This window comes from Aquarana catesbeiana, linkage group LG05, assembly GCF_042186555.1.
Source record: "Aquarana catesbeiana isolate 2022-GZ linkage group LG05, ASM4218655v1, whole genome shotgun sequence".
NCBI lineage: Eukaryota > Metazoa > Chordata > Amphibia > Anura > Ranidae > Aquarana > Aquarana catesbeiana.
In genome coordinates, this window is record NC_133328.1 from 23541793 (window position 1) to 23564873 (window position 23081).

At 43.7% G+C, this 23081-nt stretch overlaps 1 protein-coding gene across 1 annotated transcript in view; it reads left to right on the forward strand.

The window, feature by feature from the left end:
- The first annotated feature begins 195 nt into the window (after positions 1–195).
- Positions 196–23081, forward strand: part of DGKB (diacylglycerol kinase beta) — an 804956-nt gene continuing 782070 nt past the window's right edge. Inside the window, exons 1-2 of the mRNA XM_073629524.1 lie at positions 196–257; positions 385–462. The gene's annotated coding sequence lies outside the window, so the exon portion shown is untranslated. The remainder of the gene's footprint in view (positions 258–384; positions 463–23081) is intronic.

The window sequence follows — 23081 nt, forward strand, 5'->3', positions numbered from 1 at the left end:
TCCATCCACTCCATACAGAAAACACAGCCATGGAAAGGAGCTGCTGGAGGATGGGGGGGAGATAAACAAGGCAATCAATTGTAATGAATGCTCAATTAAATCCGCTAGATGGAGCAAGCTGCAATCCAGTTTGATTTCATTAGTGTGCCAAGCTAGGAAGAGAGAGGGAGAGAGAGAGAGGAAAAAAAAAAAATTAAAAAAAAAAGGATGCTCGCGTCTGAACAGCGTAATTAGCAGCGAAAAGAAAATTGCGAGAGGTAAAAAAAAAAAAAAAACAAGAAAAAAAATTCTGTGGTTGTCTGCATCCTTGCTGTTGAGCCTGACATCTCAATGTAAGCTGTCTCTTATTTTTTTCTTTCCCTGGGAAACTGGTCATCGGTCCAGGAAGGCACCCAAGGCGAGCGTCTTTGCGCTTTAATGAGATCAAACGCAGCAGTTGGACCTGGTCGCAGAAGGCTACAGGTAAGTGGCTTTGCGCCTACCAGCGTATACAGTATTTGGTGTTGCAGAGATGTGGACTGTGTTTTATTTAACGTCTTGTCTAGTCGCAAAGCCTCCTACAGCATGGTACAGTTTGGATGGCAGACGTGCAGTCAGTGCCATTTTTTTTTAATGATTATTATGTAGCAATTATTATTATTGTGTATCTTTTTTTTGTTTTTTTTTTTGTATGCAACTACTGCAGCTATGGCTTTGCAGTCTTCCCGATTATGCTTAGTGCACAGATTTAGTACAGCAAAGGGTTAAGTCAAGCCCTAGGCAAATCCGGCAGGAAAATCATATGTAAAAGTATTTAATTGACAGCTGGTAGGGACTAGGCGCTATCCATCACGCAATATTGACGAGGACGTCGTGCTTTTAGCAGTGCAGCTGTGCCGAGCCGCTTGGACGCTGCAATACTTTTACGAACATTAGAGAAGACTCCGTTACCTTCATATTATTATTTTTTTTTTTTCCTGTTTTTTTTTTTTATTCCTTTAAGCCGCTGTAGTCTGTCGCTGCTCATTTCACAGCTTGTCAGGCTGGGATGGAGATAAGACGCAGGAACAGAGCCGGTAGTCATGGTGGTTTGAAAACAAACAGCGTCCATGGGATTTGTCTTTTAGCTAAATTGGTCCGAGTGAAAGCATGGGATTTTTTGTTTTAAGGAAAACACAAGATAAAAATAAGATACAAAAAAGTAGGAAGGAGAACCCTGTCATTTTTTTTTTTTTTTTTTCGTGGTGCGTGTTTGTGTTGATACATGGCGACGAGTTTTGCAGGTGTTTTGGGAGGATCTGGTCACTGGCTACTCTAACTGACATGTCATGGAAATGAGCTACGACTTAGAGGTAATCTAATTTATACGGATGAACACAGACATGGTATAAAGATATGGGCTCATTTAGCAATATTTTAATATTTTTTTTTAATCTAAGGACTGTATAGAGGACAGGGGAACATCAATTACATATTAGGGAAAGAGGTTTTTACAGGGTAGGAAAGGATTCTTTACAGTCAGAGTGGTTAAAAAGAAACGTGTCCCCTTAACTCCCCCCTTACCTTGCTTGCAAGATTGAAAATAAACATTCTCACCAGCCCAGTGATACAGTGTTGTCCAGTGGCACCATCTTTTCGGATGGTATCATCAGGCTAACTCCTCCAGGTCCTAGCAGCCAGCCCTCAATTGTGCTCCTCTGTGCATGTGCAGTGTCTCCAGCATAGTTCCATAGCCATTTGAGATGGGCGACATGAGTATCTCAAGAGACTTCAAAAGGGGAGGCGGGGGGGGGGGGGTCATCATACTTGGAAAATGTATTTTGTATCTAAAAAGTGTTGTCCAGTGGAACCATCTTTTTTGATGGTATAATCAGGGGCAGGCTGACTCTTCCAGGTCCTAGCAGCCAGCTCCCAATAGTGCTCCTCTGTGCATGTGCAGTGTCTCCAGCATAGTTCCATAGCCATCTGAGATAACCGACATGGGTATCTCGAGAGACTTCAAAAGAGGAGAATGAAAGGGGGATTATCATACCTGGAAAAGGTATTTTGTATCTAAGGACAGGGGTACATCAATTATGTATTAGGAGAAGATTCTTTACAGTCAGCGTGGTTAAAAAAATGTCTCCCTTAACCCCCCCCCCTTTACCTTGTTTGCTGGGTTGAGCTCAAATAACATTCTCACCAGCCCAGTGAAACAGTGTTGTCCAGTGGCACCATCTTTTTGGATGGTATCAACAGGGTCAGGCTAACTCCTCCAGGTCCTAGTAGCCAGCCCCCTGATAATGTCCCTTTGTGCATGTTCAGTGTCTCCAGCATAGTTCCATAGCCATCTGAGATGGGCGGCATAGTTATCATAGACTTCAAAAGGGGAGGGGGGGTGTCATCATACTTGGACAGTGTTGTCCAGTGGCACCATCTTTTTTGATGGCATAATCAGGGGCAGGCTGACTTTTTCAGGTCCTAGCAGCCGACCCCCAATAGTGCTCCTCTTCACACACGGAGTGTCTCCTACATAGTTCCAAAGCCATCTCAGATGGGTGATATGGGTATCCCAGGGGGATACTATTCCTCAAAAATGTACCCCCCCCCCAAAAAAAAAAGTGATTTCCTGAAGGTGGGGGGAGGGACAGCTTAATCCCCCCTTACCTTGTATAACTTTCTCACCTGCCCAGTGAAACAGTGTTGTCCAGTGGCACCATCTTTTTCGATGGTATAATCAGGGGAAGGCTAACTCTTCCAGGTCCTAGCAGCTAGCCCCCAATGGTGCTCCTCTGTGCATGTGCAGTGTCTCTAGGATAGTTCCATAGCCATGTGGGATGGGTGACATGGTTATCTCGAGAGACTTCAAATAGGGGGGGGGGGGGGGGGGTCATCATACTTGGAAATTGTATTTTTTTCTAAGGACTGTACAGAGAACAGTGGAACATCAATTACGTATTAGGGAAAGATGTTTTTACAGGTAAAGAAAGCATTCTTTACAGTCAGAGTGGTTAAAGAGGAACTTTTCCTTACCTGCCCAGTGAATCAGTGTTGTCCACCGGTGCCATCTTCTTTGCCGACATCACCAGGGGTACGCTAACTCTTCCAGGTCCTAGCAGCCAGCTCCCGATGGTGCTCCTGTGTCTCCTACATAGTGTGATGGGCAACATGGGTATCTTAGGAGATTTCAAAAGGGGAGAAAGGGGGGGGCATCATTCTTGGAAAATATATCCCCCCCCCCCAAAAAAAAATGTTATTTTGATTTCCTTAAGGTGGGGGGGGGGGGGGTGGTAAAACTTACCCCCCCCCACCTTACCTTGTTTACTGGGTTAAGTTCCTTGTCAGAAGAAGTTTATTGAGTATACAATGTTATAAAGATACATAAAGTAAGTTTACAAGGATCTATAAAGTAAGCTCATTGTTTTACAGTAGGGTTTATATAGGTAAATATCATGAAATTTCAAATATTAAACATTGGGTTCACGTAAACCTAAATTAAAGATATATATAATTTCCTTAGTTACTTTTGTAGGTATTTAAATGATTTATACCTACTATACATATTGTTTACAAGTAGAGTGTATATAGGTCAAATAAATTCTGATAATGAGCTTTAATCGTAAGATGGACAAAAGGAAAGAGAAAGAAGAAAAAGGGTTGAAAGGTAGAGGTATGTTTTACTGGGTTAAGTTCAACTGCTGGGTTGCACTCAAACAAATATTATAAATGGTTATAATACTATATGATAGCATTGGGGGCTCTATCCTTTTGACAGGAAATTTCTGGAGCAGTTACTACATTGCTTCGTGTGGGGCATTATGGTATGGACCCAGATCTTGCTGCATATACCTATCTTATGCCATGCGGAAAATGCAACCGTGTGTATGCTCCATCGGTCTTTTGCTGGCGGAATTCCAGCCAGCAAAAGATTGAGAGCATGCTCTCAATTTTTCGGTCGGGAAAAGTTCCTATCCGAAAATGCGATCATCTGTGGCAATTCCGACACGCAAAATCCCTACGCATGCTCGGAAACAATTCGACACATGCTCGGAAGCATTGAACTTAATTTTCTCGGCTTGTCGTAGTGTTGTACGTCACCGCGTTCTTGACGGTCGTAATTTCAGCGAACTTTTGCGTGACCGCGTGTATGCATGGCAAACTTGAGCGGAATCCCATCAGAAAGGCCTTTTTCCAACGAGAAATAGACTCGTGTGTACGCGGCATTAGAGTTAAAAAGTTCACAGATAATCTAATTTTGGCCACCACATTGGTATATCAAAATATTTGTGAATAATAAATAAGCTCAGCAGACTTATTGGAGCTCTATATGAGATGGGCATCCAAGAACCCCTTTGTGTGCATAGCCATGTTCATCAGCTTGGTATATCGATATCTTAGTGAATATTATATAAGCTCAGCAGACATATTGAAGCGCTATATGAGATTGAATTCCAGGAAAACTTTTATGTCTATGGCCAAGGCCATCAGCTTGGTATATCAAGATATTGGTGAATATTATACAAGCTTAATAGACTTGGTGAAGCCCTATATGGGATTGGTGTCCCAGAATACCATTTATGTCCATGGCCACCAATTTGGTGTATCAAGGTCTTCGGTAATAAATATATAAGCATGGCAGACTTTTTAAAGACCTATATAAGATGGGCATCCAAGAATCTCTTTGTGTTCATTGCTATTGCCACGAACATGCTCTAGCAAGATCTTGGTAAATATTATATAAGCTCAGCAGATTTATTGAAGCCCTACATGAGATTGATGTCACTGAAGACTTTTATGTCCATGGTCAAGGCCCTCAGCTTGGTATCAAGATCTTGGTGAATTTTACATAAGCTTAGCAGACTTACTGACATCCTTAATGAGTTTGGTGTCCCAGAACTCCATTTATGTCCATGGCCACGGCCACCAACTTGGTATATCAAGGTCTTTGGTGATTAATATATAAGATTGGCAGACTTTAAGGACCTGTATGAGATGGGCATCCAAGAATTCTTTTGTGTCCATTGCCATGGCCACTGACTTGCTCTAGCAAGATCTTGGTAAATATTATATAAGCTTAGCAGACTTATTGAAGCCCTATATAAGACTGATATCCCAGAAGCCCTTTTCTCTCCTACGGCCATGGCCACCAACTTGGTATATCAAGATCTTGGTGAATATTATATAAGCTCAACAGACTTATTGAAGCCCTATATGAAATTGATGTCCCAGAAGACTTTTATGTCCATGGCCAAGGCCATCAGCTTGGTATCTCAAAATCCTGGTGAATATTATATAAGTTTAGCAGATTTACTGAACCCCCATATGAGATTGGTGTCCCAGAACCCCATTTATGGCCACCAACTTGGTATATCAAGATCTTTGGTGATTAATATATAAGCTTGGCAGACGTTTTGAAGCCCTATATGAGATGGGCATCCAAGAACCCCTTCCTGTCCACGGCCACCAACTTGCTCTATCAAGATCTTTGGTGATTATTATATAAGCTTAGCAGACATATTGAAGCCTTATAAGAAACTGATATCCGAGAACCTCTTCTGTGTAAATATCCATGGTGACCAACTTGGTATCGCATGATCTTTGTTTTTTTTTTTTTTTTTTTTTTTTACATAAGCTTGGAAAACTTATTGAATTCTTATATGAGACTAGCATCCCAGCACCCCTTTTATGTCCTCTGGAGGATCCCTCTGGAAGGGAGTGAGCCCCTGGTTTATTGCATAACTGGTTGGATGTTTTGTACCACATATATCATGAAGCAAAGCTATGATCTGGGAAACGTGTTAAGCGTTATCTTTATCTCACTGCAGGAATAAGCTTCAATTGAATGGAAATAACCTGTTTTGCATAGAATGTAAGGATATCTTTGCTTGTTGATCAGTTCTTGCTGGAGGTTATATGTATAGATGTGGTATATTGTAACATTTGATATATGAAATTGTATGAACCTTTTATGAGATCTTAATATTTATAAGTAATAAAATATCTTTTTAGTATATTAAACTCTATGATATGTACAGTATGCATTGAGCTACTATCTAAGAAATGTCTATGGAATGCTAAAGATGGTATGTCAGTATAGATGCGAGTCAACTGTGGGGTTAAGGAGACAAAATTAGCTATAGTTCCCCTCCTGGAGGTATCTGTTTTACCTTCCTTGCTGGAAATTGTGAAAACTGATGAACTTCATGGTCAATTGTCCTTCAATAAAATCAACTTTTTATCTATATAGGGCAGTGGTCTCCAAACTGCGGCCCGGGGGCCGAATGCGGCCATTTGCTTGCTTTTATATGGCCCTTGGGGCACTATTTTATTCACTGACACCAACGAAAGGGGCACAGTTCCCCCCAATGACACCAACAATGGGGCCCAATAATAATATTGGGGGACCATTCCTTCCAATGACACCAATGATAGGGGACCATTCCTTCCAATGACACCAATGATAGGGGACCATTCCTTCCAATGACACCAACAATGAGGCCCAATGACACCAATGATGGGGGACCATTCCTTCCAATGACACCAATGATAGGGGACCATTCCTTCCAATGACACCAATGATAGGGGACCATTCCTTCCAATGACACCAACAATGTGGCCCAATGACACCAATGATAGGGGACCATTCCTTCCAATGACACCAATGATAGGGGACCATTCCTTCCAATGACACCAATGATAGGGGACCATTCCTTCCAATGACACCAACGATGAGGCCCAATGACACCAATGATGGGGGACCATTCCTTCCAATGACACCAATGATAGGGGACCATTCCTTCCAATGACACCAATGATGGGGGACCATTCCTTCCAATGACACCAACAATGAGGCCCAATGACACCAATGATGGGGGACCATTCCTTCCAATGACACCAACAATGAGGCCCAATGACACCAATGATGGGGGACCATTCCTTTCAATGACACCAACAATGAGGCCCAATGACACCAATGATGGGGGACCATTCCTTCCAATGACACCAACAATGAGGTCCAATGATGGGGGACCATTCCTCTCAATGACACCAATGATGGGGCATAGTTCCCCCCAATGACCTCAACAATGGGGCACTATTGCTCTCACTGACACCAAAAATGGGGCATTGTTTACTCCAACTGATGCTGGGACAATTTCTACTCATGATGGCCAGGACAGTAAACTGGCCCTTTGTTTAGAAAGTTTGGAGACCTCTGATATAGAGGCTTATTGAACAAGGCATTGCAAAACTATGGGAAGGAACCAATCAGAAACAGTTTTCATTGTTCTGCTGGTTCCTAGAATATAAAAGGTGAAATTTGTTTTAATTTTGTACATCATCGTTGTGATCCGGGCGGATGTCATTAATTGCTTTCTACAGGGAGTTGATGGTGCCAGATGATGTTATATAAAAGAAAAAAAAAATGATCTTGACTTTGTTTGCAAGCTGATAGATTCAACAAAATGGTCATGATTTGAGAAGCAGTTGGTTACATTAAATGATTACATTTCTGCAGTCATGTTTCATGTTTCAGTTTCCTGTTCTTAGCTGACAGGAGTGGCACCCGGTGTGGTCTTTTGCTGCTGTAGCCCATCTGCTTTAAGGTTCCATGTGTTGAGTAGGGATGAGCCGAACACCCCCCGGTTCGGTTCGCACCAGAACCCGCGAACGGACCGAAAGTTCGCACGAACGTTAGAACCCCATTGACGTCTATGGGACTCGAACGTTCGAAATCAAAAGTGCTCATTTTAAAGGCTAATTTGCATGGTATTGTCCTAAAAAGGGTTTGGGGACCCGGGTCCTACCCCAGGGGACATGTATCAATGCAAAAAAAACTTTTAAAAACGGCCGTTTTTTCGGGAGCAGTGATTTTAATGATGCTTAAAGTAAAAAAAAAAAAGTGAAATATTCCTTTAAATATCGTACCTGGGGGGTGTCTATAGTATGCCTGTAAAGTGACGCGTGTTTCCCATGTTTAGAACAGTCCCTGCACCAAATGTCATTTTTAAAGGAAAAAATCTCATTTAAAACTGCTTGCGGGTTTAATGTCATGTCGGGTCATGGCAATATGGATGAAAATCAGTGAGACAAACGGCATGGGTACCCCCCAGTCCATTACCAGTCCCTTTGGGTCTTGTATGGATATTAAGGGGAACCCCGCACCCAAATTAAAATAAGGAAAGGTGTGGGGCCACCAGGCCCTATATACTCTGAACAGCAGTATACAGGCGGTGCAAACAAGACAGGGACTGTAGGTTTGTTGTTAAGTAGAATCTGTTTGTAATTTTGAACATTTTTAACGTGTTTAGCTCCAGCCAAAAAATCTTTTCTAAGCTTTTTGGAAAACATAGGGAAGGGTTATCACCCCTGTGACATTTGTTTTGCTGTCTTTCCTCCTCTTCAGAAGATTTCACCTCACTTTTTTGTCCCAATGAAAAATGTTTTTTGAAAATTTGGGTTTTTTTGTGGAACAAGGATTGGAAAGCATCAGTGGAAAGGAGAACTTGTTTTCCCATATTAACTCTTACAGGAGAGAATTTCCCTTCCTAGGGGTAGATTTCATCTCACTTCCTGTTGTCTCCTTCCGTTTGCAAGTAGGAGTCGTTTGTAAGTTAGATGTTTGAAAGTAGGGTCCTGCCCTATATACTCAGCAGAAATTTGGGCCTTAGGTGTTGCTGTGGCCACAACACTGTAAGCCCTCACAGGGCCCTGCTGTGAAATATTAGATCAAGAATTGTAATTACATGCCCCTGTTGAACAGGAGCTGAAAAATTAGGCCTTAGGCACTGGTGCTGGTGCCACAACACTGCAACCCCTCACAGACACTCTAGTTGGAACGCAGGAACGAGCCCTGCTGCAAATTATTGCTTCAAAAATTGTAATTACACGCCCCTGTTAGACAGGGGCAGAAAAATTGGGCCTTAGGCACTGGTGCTGGTGCCACAACACTGCAACCCCTCACAGACACTCTAGTTGGAACGCAGGAACGAGCCCTGCTGCAAATTATTGCTTCAAAAATTGTAATTACACGCCCCTGTTAGACAGGGGCAGAAAAATTGGGCCTTAGGCACTGGTGCTGGTGCCACAACACTGCAACCCCTCACAGACACTCTAGTTGGAACGCAGGAACGAGCCCTGCTGCAAAGTATTGCATCAAAAATTGTAATTACACGCCCCTGTTAGACAGGGGCAGAAAAATTGGGCCTTAGGCACTGGTGCTGGTGCCACAACACTGCAACCCCTCACAGACACTCTAGTTGGAACGCAGGAACGAGCCCTGCTGCAAAGTATTGCATCAAAAATTGTAATTACACGCCCCTGTTAGACAGGGGCAGAAAAATTGGGCCTTAGGCACTGGTGCTGGTGCCACAACACTGCAACAAGCTATCAGCGTGATAATTGAGGAGGAAGAGGATAATTACTCAGGGATAGTCACTCAGCATCAGCATAGGCAGTCTTTGAAGGGATCTGAGATTTCAAAAAAAATTATTCGGTTACATCAGCATCAGGTGCTTGGTAGCTGGTGGTGATCCAAGACTCATTCATTTTTATGAAGGTCAGCCGATCGACCGAGTCGGTGGACAGACGCACCCTGTGATCGGTTACCACGCCTCCAGCAGCACTGAATGTGCGTTCCGAAAGAACGCTGGATGCAGGACAGGCCAGTAGCTCAATTGCATACTGTGCAAGCTCTGGCCAGTGATCCATCCTCAAGACCCAGTAACCCAGAGGATTTTCGGTGGGAAAGGTGTCCAAGTCTGATCTTGCCCCTAGGTATTCCTGCACCATGTAAAACAGACGCTGGCGATGGTTGCTGGAACCGATCATACCTTGGGGCTGCGGACCAAAAAATTGTCTGAACGCATCGGTCAGACGGCCACCTTCTCCACCGCTCCTTCTTTGACTGACCGAAGCCTCAGCAACACGTTGTCCAGAAACAGGAGTTTGTAACCTCCCAGTCTCTGGGAACGCGTTGCACAGACCTTTCTGCAAGGCCTCCCGAAGATGTTTCATCCTCTGCTCCCTCTGCGATGGCAAGATAAGGTCCGCAACCTTACCCTTGTAACGTGGATCAAGGAGGGTTGCCAGCCAGTATTGGTCCTTCTCCTTGATACCACGAATACGAGGATCCTTACGCAGGCTTTGCAGGATCAGGGAGGCCATGCAGCGTAGGTTTGCTGAGGCATTCGGTCCGGAGTCCTCTGGGTCACTAAGAACGACATGGTCCGCAGCCACCTCCTCCCAGCCACGTACAAGTCCATGTGTTTCTTGGGACTGATCCCTTAAAGACTGCTGCTGATGCTGAGTGCCAGGCTCCACCTCCATACTGACACAATCTTCCTCCTCCTCCTCTTCCTCCTCGTCCTCTTCCTGTGTGATCGGCGGGCACGCAGGAACACTGTCTGGATAAAGGGGGCCTTGAGAGCTAAGGAAGTCCTCCTCTTCCTGCCTCTGTTCTGCCTCAAGTGCCCTGTCCATTATTCCACGCAGCGTGTGCTCCAACAGGTGGACAAGGGGGACAGTGTCACTGATGCATGCACTGTCACTGCTCACCATCCTCGTGGCCTCCTCGAATGGTGACAGGACAGTGCATGCATCCCTGATCATGGCCCACTGGCGTGGGGAAAAAAAACCAAGCTCCCCTGACCCTGTCCTGGTGCCATAGTCGCACAGGTACTCATTTATGGCCCTCTGCTGCGTGTGCAGCCGCTGCAGCATGGCCAACGTTGAGTTCCACCTGGTGGGCATGTCACAGATTAGGCGGTTCTTGGGCAGGTTAAACTCCTTTTGGAGGTCCGTCAGCCGAGCACTGGCATTATATGACCGGCGGAAATGCACACAGACTTTCCTGGCCTGCCTCAGGACATCCTGTAAGCCCGGGTACCTGCCCAAGAACCGCTGCACCACCAAGTTAAGGACGTGAGCCAAACAGGGCACATGGGTCATTTGTCCCTGTCGGAGGGCAGAGAGGAGGTTGGTGCCATTGTCGCAAACCACCATTCCTGCCTTAAGTTGGCGTGGCGTCAACCACCTCTGAACCTGCCCCTGCAGAGCTGACAGAACCTCTGCCCCAGTGTGGCTCCTGTCCCCCAAGCACACCAGCTCAAGCACCGCATGGCATCTTTTGGCCTGCGTACTTGCGTAGCCCCTTGAACGCCTACGGAGCACCGCTGGTTCCGAGGAAGAGGCCATGGAGGAAGAAGAAGAGGAGGGGGTGGAGGAGAGAGGTGTGTCACAATCAGCATTTTGGAGGCGTGGTGGCGGAACAACCTCCAACACTACTGCACCTTGTCCTGCATCCTTCCCAGCTGCCAGCAGAGTCACCCAATGCGCCGTGAAACTTAGGTAACGTCCCTGTCCATGCCTGCTGGACCATGAGTCAGCGGTAATATGCACCTTACCGCTGACCGCCCTGTCCAGCGAGGCATGGACATTGCCTTCCACATGCCGGTAGAGAGCCGGAATCGCCTTCCGTGAGAAAAAGTGGCGTTTGGGTACCTGCCACTGAGGAACCGCACATTCCACAAACTCACGGAAGGGGGCAGAGTCTACCAACTGAAAAGGCAGCAGTTGAAGTGCTAGCAATTTTGCCAAGCTAGCATTCAACCGCTGGGCATGTGGATGGCTGGGAGCAAACTTCTTTCGGCGGTGCAGCAGCTGGGGCAGGGAAATTTGCCTGGTACAATCTGACGTTGGTGTACCAAAAGCAGATTGCCCACAAGTACTTGGCTGTGACACACCTAATTCTACACCTTCATTCCTCTCACTGCAGGTCTCAGAGAGGACTGAAGGTCTAGTGGGGTTGGAAATCTCAGCTGATGAGGAGCAAGGAGAGATCCTCTTTGTTCTTTGGTGTGGGTCTTTTAGATACGCTTGCCAACGAACTGCATGGCAGGTCAACATATGTCTGGTCAAGCATGTGGTACCCAAGCGGGAGATATTTTGGCCACGCGAGATACGCTTGAGACATATGTTGCAAATAGCAGCGGTGCGATCTGATGCACTCGTCTCAAAAAAGGCCCACACCAAAGAACTTTTTGAATAACGCGCAGAGACTGCAGCGCCCTGCACATGTGGAGCTTTGGGGTGTGATGCAGTCAATGTGCTGCCCTTAGGCTGGCCCCTGGAGGGCATCCTGCCTCGTTGGTGATGTGCTGCCGCCTCCTCCTCCTCCTCCTCCTCCTCCTCCTCCTCCTCCTCCTCTCTCCTATCAGGCACCCACGTTGAGTCAGTGACCTCATCATCCCCTCCCTCCTCATCACTGGAGCAAACCTGGCAGTATGCTGCAGCAGGGGGAGCATGACTGCCAGATTGCTGTCCTTCTTGGGCACCCCCTCTGTCCGCGCTCATGTTACTGCCTTCATCGAGTTCAGTATCGTCATCAGAGCCTTCCAAACGCTGGGCATCCTCCTGGAGCATGTACCCAACACTGTGGTCAAACAGTTCGAGGGAATCCTCATGAGGACATGGTGGAGCTAGGGAAGGAGTCACTGATGACATTGAGCTGAGGGAAGAGGCCGCTGCTTTGCCAGACAAAGCACCCTGGGCATGGGTGAGAGAGGATGAGGAGGATGAGGACGGCTTGGTCATCCACTCGACCAAGTCTTCCGCATGTTGCGGCTCAACATGGCCAGCTGCCGAAAAAAAGGCCAAGCGTGTCCCATGGCCACGTGCTGATGAGGATGCACCGTCTCCACGACCAGCACTAGACACAGAGCCTGCTTGCCCTCTCTTATTGGCTTGTGACTGTCTGCCTCTCCTTCTTGGCCTTCCAGACATACTAATGGCCTGTAGCTGCACTAAGCTGGGATAGAACACCTGTAATTTTCTTCAAGTAGCTTTATATACTGTAACCAGACAAGCCTGCCTGTCAGTAGGAAGATAAGAGGAACGGATCTAGCTGAACACTGTGAGCAGGACGCACTGTACTAAATGTAAATAGTCTAGCTGCCTGACCGTGGTACTAATAGGATCAAATAGAACACCTGTAATTTTCTTCAGGTAGCTTTATATACTGTAACCAGACAAGCCTGCCTGTCATTAGGAAGATAACAGGAACGGATCTAGCTGTACACTGTGAGCAGGACGCACTGTACTAAATGTAAATAGTCTAGCTGCCTGACCGTGGTACTAATAGGATCAAATAGAACACCTGTAATTTTCTTCAGGTAGCTTTATATACTGTAACCAGACAAGCCTGCCTGTCAGTAGGAAGATAACAGGAACGGATCTAGCTGTACACTGTGAGCAGGACGCACTGTACTAAATGTAAATAGTCTAGCTGCCTGACCGTGGTACTAATAGGATCAAATAGAACACCTGTAATTTTCTTCAGGTAGCTTTATATACTGTAACCAGACAAGCCTGCCTGTCAGTAGGAAGATAACAGGAACGGATCTAGCTGTACACTGTGAGCAGGACGCACTGTACTAAATGTAAATAGTCTAGCTGCCTGACCGTGGTACTAATAGGATCAAATAGAACACCTGTAATTTTCTTCAGGTAGCTTTATATACTGTAACCAGACAAGCCTGCCTGTCAGTAGGAAGATAACAGGAACGGATCTAGCTGAACACTGTGAGCAGGACGCACTGTACTAAATGTAAATAGTCTAGCTGCCTGACCGTGGTACTAATAGGATCAAATAGAACACCTGTAATTTTCTTCAGGTAGCTTTATATACTGTAACCAGACAAGCCTGCCGGTCAGTAGGAATTTAACAGGAACGGATCTAGCTGAACACTGTGAGCAGGACGCACTGCATTAAATGTAAATAGTCTAGATAGAAGATAACAGGAACAGATCTAGCTAAACTGAATACAGTGTATATATATATATGCAACACCTGGGATGCATATATATACACAATACACTGTAAGTGCAGCTAACTGACTGACTGTTCTGCCTAATCTATCTAACTCAAATCAAATGACACTGTCTCTCTCTCTCTCTATCTCTCAGCACACCGGAACACACACTACACAGGGCCGCCGTGCAGGCGGCCTTATATAGTGTGGGGTGTGTACTAAATCCCCTGAGCCATAATTGGCCAAAGCCACCCTGGCTTTGGCCAATTACAGCTCTCTCTACTGACAGCGCTGTGATTGGCCAAGCATGCGGGTCATAGTGCATGCTTGGCCAATCATCAGCCAGCAATGCACTGCGATGCCGCAGTGAATTATGGGCCGTGACGCGCCACACGAATTTAGCGCGAACGGCCCATAACGTTCGCAATTCGGCGAACGATCGAACAGCCGATGTTCGAGTCGAACATGGGTTCGACTCGAACACGAAGCTCATCCCTAGTGTTGAGCATTCAGAGATGGTATTCTGCATACCTTGGGTGTAATGAATGGTTATTTGAGTTACTGTTGTCTTTCTATCATCTCCAACCAGTCTGCCCATTCTCCTCTGACATTGTCGTAGCTGCCAATAACATTATGTTGTAGCTTACTAGTCATTAGATGTGGTGGCTGCATTATTTTCTCTTTTCTTTGGCGTTTCCCCCCTCTGTTTTGACCTGGAAGGAGCACAGGAGGCACAGCAGACAACAACATTGTCAGTCTGGGGGGGGGGGTTACTGTATTAGCAGATTTAGATACACTAACAAATAGAGGCCAGACCACAGTTCACACTTTATAATCAGTTACAGCAAACCGTTTTTTTTCCCTTTTGGGATAAAGGTTTTGCATGAATAAAATAAAAGCTGATCATTGCAATCACCCCTGTCAGTGTTAGGTGGTTTGTCTCATCCATGTAATGTGATACATTCTGCTTGAACGTGTGAAAAACAACAGACCAGCTGGCTGGATCGCCAGCAGAAAATAGAAGAAAGAAATCCCCCCAAAAAAAGAAAACGAATGCAGCCATCACATCTAAGAATCGGTAAGCTGCAAAATAATAAACGATTGCTTTTGGGTTTAATGTCGCTTTAAGGACTCAGATTGGTGAGTTTTTGGTGAATTCCTCAGCAAGTGTATCCGGCAGACGCTGGAGAGTGAAAATATCAATTAATATTTCATAGCAAAATCTGTTGGTAAACAGGCACAGAAAATAGAGAATGTTGTGTGGAGCTGTAATGATCGGTGCTACTGTCTGCTTTAGGCACACTGCTAACTTCAGGGCCTATTTATAAAAATACGAGAAAAAGGAAACTGGTAGAAAAGTGCAGCTTACCAGATGATACGAAATAAAAAAAAATAAAAAAACCTGATCTGTGTCAGACATTCGTGAACACAGCCAAGAACTGCACAGGCACCAGGATTTACATGATTCTGCGCCGACATCTCAGGCCAGAAAGTAGATCCTGACCCTGAATGATGTCTAAACAAAGATGGTGCCGTTCTTCTGGAGAGAAATGCAGGCGAAGGCATTGTCAGGGGCAGTACCGGGACAGGTTTGTCTGGTGCCCAGAGCAAGGATGTGGAATGGCATTCCCCTTCTAACACATGCTGTAGAATGAGCTTACTGCCCGCATTCTCCATTCTCTGTCCCCTTGCTTTGCTGGGCCCAGGGCAGCTGCTCCTCCTGCCCACCCCTTGTCCAGGCTCTGGTCAGGGGGCATATTGCGAGCTATGTGAGAGGTAAGAAATACATTATTAGTAATATGTACATTATTTAGCATGCACTAGCTTTGATTTTGGCCATAGGGTCCATTTACATTTTTGTGATGCGTTACATAGTTACATAATAGGCGAGGTTGAAAAAGAGTCCATCAAGTCCAACCTATGTGTGTGATTATATGTCAGTATTACATTGTATATCCCTGTATGTTGCGGTCATTCAGGTGATTATCTAATAGTTTATTGAAACTATCGATGCCCCCCACTGAGACCACCGCCTGTGGAAGAGAATTCCACATCCTTGCCGCTCTTACAGTAAAGAGCCCGCTACGTAGTTTAAAGGGTTGTAAAGGTAATTTAAAAAAAAAAACATGTATATACTTACCTTCACTGTGCAGCTCGTGGCCCCGAACCTGGTCTTCTGGGGTCCCCCGGCGACTGTTTTAGCTCCTCCCCGCAAGGACTCACCACCTTAATGCGAGCAAACTCGCATGGTGGTTAGTTCTTGCAGGCGCGCTCCCATGATACAGCCGGCGGCTATAGCCACTCACTGTATCACTCGGCCCCGCCCCCCGGAGCGCCGCATTATTGGATGTGATTGACAGCAGCGCGAGCCAATGGCTGCGCTGCTTTCAATCCATCCACTGTAGCCAATCAGCGGCCAGGCTGAGCAGCAAAATGGATGTCGTGAGCGAGCGCGGGACTTTCAAGGGGTCAGGTAAGTAAAACGGGGGGGCTGGGGGCAGCGGTATTGTCGGAAGTTTTTTCACCTTAATGCATAGAATGCATTAAGGTGAAAAAACTTTTACCTTTACAACCCCTTTAAGGTTAAACCTCTTTTCTTCTAATTGTAATGAGTGGCCACGAGTCTTATTAAACTCCCTTCTGCGAAAAAGTTTTCTCCCTATTGTGGGGTCACCAGTACAGTATTTGTAAATTGAAATCATATCCCCTCTCAAGCGTCTCTTCTCCAGAGAGAATAAGTTCAGAGCTCGCAACCTTTCCTCATAACTAAGATCCTCCAGAACCTTCATGAGCTTTGTTGCCCTTCTTTGTACTCGCTCCATTTCCAGTACATCTTTCCTGAGGACTGGTGCCCAGAACTGGACAGCTTACTCCAGGTGCGGCCGGACCAGAGTCTTGTAGAGCAGGAGAATTATCGTTTTATCTCTGGAGTTGATCCCCTTTTTTAATGCCAATATTCTGTTTGCTTTGTTAGCAGCAGCTTGGCATTGCATGCCATTGCTGAGCCTATCATCTACTAGGACCCCCAGGTCCTTTTCCATCCTAGATTCCCCCAGAGGTTCTCCCCCCAGTGTATAGATTGCATTCATATTTTTGCCACCCAAATGCAGTATTTTACATTTTTCTACATTAAACCTCAATAGCCATGTAGTCGCCCACCCCATTAATTTGTTCAGAAATTCTTGCAAGGTGTCCGCATCCTGCGGAGAAGTTATTGCCCTGCTTAGCTTAGTATCGTCTTCAAATACAGAGATTGAACTGTTTATCCCATCCTCCAGATCGTTTATGAATAAATTAAATAGGATTGGTCCCAGCACAGAACCCTGGGGAACCCCACTACCCACCCCTGACCATTCTGAGTACTCCCCATTTATCACCACCCTCTGAACTCGCAATTGTAGCCAGTTTTCAATCCATGTACTCACCCTATGGTCCATGCCAACAGGCCTTAGATTTTACTGTAAACGTTTATGGGGAACTGTGTCAAATGCTTTTGCAAAACCCAGATACACCACGTCTACGGGCCTTCCTTTATCTAGATGGCAGCTCACCTCCTCATAGAAGGTTAATAGATTGGTTTGGCAAGAACGATTCTTCATGAATCCATGCTGATTACTGCTAATGATACCGTTCTCATTACTAAAATCTTGTATATAGTCCCTTATCATCCCCTCCAAGAGCTTGCATACTATTGATGTTAGGCTAACTGGTCTGTAATTTCCAGGGATGCATTTTGGCCCTTTTTTAAATATTGGTGCTACATTGGCTTTTATCCAATCTTCTGGTACAATTCCAGTCAGTAGACTGTCAGTAAAAATTAGGAACAATGGTCTGGCAATTACTTGACTGAGTTCCCTAAGTACCCTCGGGTGCAAGCCTTCTGGTCCCGGTGACTTAATGTTACGTTTTTCAAGTCTATTTCTAATTCTGTCCTCTGTTAGCCATGAGGATGCTCTTCCTGTGATGTTTCACAAGGATGAACACTGCAGTTTTGGTTACCGAAGCCCCCCAATTCCCTCGTGAAGACTGAGGAAAAAAATTAATTCAATACCTTCGCCATCTCACCGTCCTTTTTAACCAGATTCCCCTTCATCATTCTTTAGGGAGCCAATATTGTCTGTCCTCCCTCTTTTACTGTTTATATACCTAAAGAATTTCTTTTTTTTGCTCTCCTCTGCTATATATCTTTTGTGTTCTATCTTAGCTGCCCTAATTGCACCCTTACATTTCTTGTTGCATTCTTTGTAACGTTTGAATGCTGATGATGATCCCTCAACCTTGTATTTTTTGAAGGCCTTCTCCTTTGCTTTTATATGCATTTTTACATTGGAGTTAAACCACCCAGGACTTTTACTCACTTTTAAATTTTTTGCCCAATGGGATGCATTGGCTAATGCCCTCATTTAATATGCTCTTAAAGCAAACCCATCTCCTCCGTGTTCTTTGTTTCTAAGATTTTATCCCAATTTATATCTTCTAACAAGGTTCGTAGTTTAGGGAAGTTGGCGCTTTTGAAATTCAGTGTCTTTGTATTCCTCTTATGTTTCCCATTTGTATGATTTATACAAAAGCCAATTGACCTGTGATCGATGTTTCCTAAATTGCCCCGTATTTCCTTATCCGTGATCAGGTCTGTATTGTTGTTAATCAGTTGGTCTAGTAACGCTTTGTTTCTAGTTGGTGCGGAGGATGTGCATTCACTGGAACTAAGGGGCCAAGCCCAACCCTTAAAAAACAACTCCACACAATAATCCCCCCTCCACCAAATGATTTGGACCAGTGCACAAAGCAAGGTCCATAAAGACATGGATGAGCGAGTTTGGGATGGAGGAACTTGACTGGCCTGCACAGAGTCCTGACCTCAACCCGATAGAACACCTTTGGGATGAATTAGAGTGGAGACTGCGAGCCAGGCCTTCTCATCCAACATCAGTGCCTGACCTCACAAATGCGCTTCTGGTAGAATGGTCAAACATTCCCATAGACACACTCCTAAACCTTGTGGACAGCCTTCCCAGAAGAGTTGAAGCTGTTATAGCTGCAAAGGGTGGGCCAACTCAATATTGAACTCTACAGACTAAAGCCTCGTACACAGGATCGGATCGTTGGTCAACAAAACTGTGGACTTTTGTTCGAAGGGCGTTGGCCCAAACTTGTCTTGCATACAAACGGCACACATTTGTTGGCCAACAATCACGAACATAGTGACGTGCTACATGTTTTTTCAGCTCTTTAGCGCCACCCTTTGGGCTCCTATTGCTAATTTCGTGTTAGTAGGAGTTTGGTGAGTGCTGATTCGCGCTTTTCATTTAGTTTCTGAATGGCCGTTCGTCAACCAGCCATGTTGCGGAATCGGAGGAGATAACGTGTTATTTATTATTGGTCTTGGAGTTATTGCTTTTTGTTATTTTTTTGGTTGAATAATAATGATTTGATTTGGTATATTTTCTATATTTTTGGATGCATAGAATGAACTTTTTGGTTAAGTTCTATTGGCAGATAACATGTCTAATTTTTTTGTTTTTTTTTGTTTTCTTTTTTTAATGCACAATAAAAAATTGTGTAGAATAATACTTGGCTATGTGTTTTATATCAAATGACAGTTTGGGAGTCGGCAGTTACATTTTAAAAAATACAATGTAAAATTGAGAAGGGACACCAACATAGTTGTATCTTTGATCTTTAAAACTACAAGATAATGGTGTTGTGGTAACTTGCCCAAAAATAAAAATAAAAAAAAAAATAATAATATTATTCTTGATATCACTAGAAAAAAAAAGCTTTTGAAAATTAGTTTGCAATAACTCCATCAGTATCACCAGCAAAGCAGCTTCATTATTATTCTATTAAAGAAGAAGAGAATTTTGCGCTGCATTTGGAGATTTCATAATTTGCCGCGTCACAAATTTTATTTCTCCATTACGAACGCTAGTTTACAAGACCGACCGCTTCCGGCTGGTCCTTTCTTCCGAGCATGCGTGTTTGTACTTTGAACTTTTGTCCAACGGACTTGTGTACACACGCTCAGAAAATCCGACAACAGACATTTGTCCGCAGAAAATTTAAAAACCTGCCATCCAACATTTGTCCGCAGAAAATCCGGCAACAATTGTCCGATGGAGCGTACACACGGTCGGATTTACCAACAACAGTCTGACATCACACAATTCCCATCGGAAAATCCGATCGTGTGTACGCGGCATAAGACTGGGATGCCATTAAAGTTCATGTGCTTGTAAAGGCAGGCGTCCCAATACATTTGGTAATATCGTGTATGTGGAAAGGCTCCAAATGGAATTTGCTGAGGGCTGCCCAACACTTTATTGATGAAACCTAAATATCTGTCTTCCTAAGACAGAGAAATATCTCCTGATCAATGAATGTAATGGGGGGGGGGGGATGTGTAACTAGGGCAGGCAAGGGTAAGATATTGATTAACTGCATTAAATGCATAATAATTATTCATTGCACCCCAGTGTGTGCAATCACCGGGGGAGATAGCCTGTACACGGGGGGTCACTGCGGGGATAAATGCGTTGGCTAGAATACTAAACTGGAGCAAAGAGCAGCATAGCAGAGCTCTGAACAAATGAAAGGTCAGGTGCTAAAAGAAATACTACCACTGCTGACCTCCTAAAAAATACTAGTTTCCTGGCTGTCTCTGGCTTCACTTCTTTTTCAATTTTCAGAACAAGCAGAACTGATTTTTTTTCCCATTCAAACTCAGAAAAATCTAAGCTGAACTCCACGTAGCTGTAAAAAAACAAAAAAAAAACAAATGATAGCACCAATGTAATCATTCTAACTGTTTTATTTAATTATTTTGTTTTATGTATTTAATTTAATATTACATTTTACTGAATGTATTATTAACTTTAACATTCATTTTACTTTTAAATGTATTTAAATGTAAATACATTATTATTTTTTTAAATTATTTGAACTTAATATAATATTACATTAAATGCAATATTAATGTTAATATTAAATTACATTCATCTCATTTACATTTTTAATTAATTTTAATATAAATATTAAAATGCATCATTAAATGTGCATTTTTAAATACATGTAGTGTAAGTACCTGAATCTGAGTTGGAATGAGCCCCTTATAGTCTCTGTACAGCACAGTGGTGGAGAGGAAAGAAAAAAAAAAAATCAGTTGTGTTGCAGCACAAGAGGCATGCTGGTAGGAGGAGAGAGTGGAGTGGCAGAGAGTGGCATTATTCTAAAATTTTTATTTACTTTTTTTGAAAATGTATTTAATTTTTTATTACATTTTATTGAATTTAATATTAAAGTATAACTAAAAGGCAAAACTTTTTTTTTTTTTTTTTTTTTAAGTTTTTGATAGAGTGCAGAGGAATTAGAATACTTGTCAGTTTGTATTGCTGTCTGTGCCCCCATTAAAGGAGATACAACCCTTCCTATGTGTCCTGTTTACCATTATCATTGAAGGTGAAAGTAAAAGAAAATCCCAAATTTTGGGTTGTGCCCTTTTAAGTAATAGAGGGGAAATCTTCCAATGGGGACACTAGTTCTGGTGAACTGGGGGTCCCCAGGGAATTCTCTCAATTTGAAGGGAATGTCTCTCACTTCCTGTTTTGCTATGGGACAGGAAGTGAAGGGAAATCTCGGCAATGGGACACGGATGGCGTAAAAAAAAAAAAAAAAAAAAAAAATCTGACAGGGGTTATAAGCCTCCTTGCTCTATCAAAAAAAAAAAAAAAAATGGCCTATAGTTCTACTTTAAGTTTAATATTAAATTACATTTTTTAAATGTATTCAAATATAAATATTTAAATATTTTTAACTTAATTCAATTTAATATAAAATGTATTGTAATATGAATTTAATGTAATATAAATTTAATTATTAAATTATATTATTTTTTTTTTTTTATTCATTTCAATATAAATATTAAAATGCATCATTAAATGTGTATTTTTAAATACATGTAGTGTAAGTACCTGAATCTGAGTTGGAATGAGCCCCTTGTAGTCTCTGTACAGCACAGAGGAAAGGAAACATCAGTTGTTTTGCAGCACAAGGTGAAAGCTGATAGGAAGAGAGAGTCGAGTGGTAGAGAGATGAGCTCATCTGTCTGCTCCTTCTCCTTTCATGGTCTAATCCAGGGGTCTCCAAACTGCCACTCCGTTCCTTGCCTTTATCCAGCCCTTGGGGCACTATTCCTCCAACTGACACCAAATATCGGGAACTATTTCTCCCACCGACACCATTGATGAAGTACGGTTTCCCTCACTAAAACCCATAATGGGGTATTTTCTACTCCCTCTGGCCACAGTTTGGCCCACCTCCCCAAATCCTGAAGACAGTAATCTGGCCTTCTGTTTAGAAAGTTTGGAGACCCCCGACCTAATCGAAGGCTGAGGGAGAGATGCCCACCTGACACGTTGCGTCCTTACCGGACTTTCTGAAAACCTCTTTGAGAAAGTCCAGTAAGGACACAACACTTCAGGCCTTCGCGCTAGACGGTGACTAGGCGCCATCTTGAACTTCATCTTTGTCGATAGACATCTGTGGATCTCTGTATTCAATATGCATATTGAAAACGCTTATCAGACTTTCTCAAAGCCTCTTTGAGAAAGTCCAGTAAGGACACAACACGTCAGGCCTTCACGCTAAACGGTGACTAGGCGCCATTTGAACTTCATCTTTGTCGACAGACATCTGTGGATCTCTGTATTCAATATGCATATTGAATACGCTTATCGGACTTTCTCAAAGCCTCTTTGAGAAAGTCCAGTAAGGACACAACACGTCAGGCCTTCACGCTAGACATTGACTAGGCGCCATCTTGAACTTCATCTTTGTCGATAGACATGTGTGGATCTCTGTATTCAATATGCATATTGAATACGCTTATCGGACTTTCTCAAAGCCTCTTTGAGAAAGTCCAGTAAGGACACAACACATCAGGCCTTCACACTAGACGATGACTAGGCGCCATCTTGAACTTCATCTTTGTCGATAGACATCTGTGGATCTCTGTATTCAATATGCATATGCGCTTCGGAAACTTTGTGAGTGAGATTTTACTTTATTTAAATATTTAATTTATTTAATAAACATTGAAACATTTTACACTTTGAGGCTTTCCTTGTGCTTTTACCCTTATGAGTGCATGTTGTGCCAGAAAGAGGATCTAACTGCTGGGGAAATTTTTTTTCTGCTTAAGTATTGTTTGACCTCCATTCTAGCAGTGAGGTCCATCTTGTAAAAGGTGAGGAGACACCCATCTGGGCACAGGGGGTGGCAAAATTGTGGTGGATCCCGGTGAGGAGTAAAAAATTA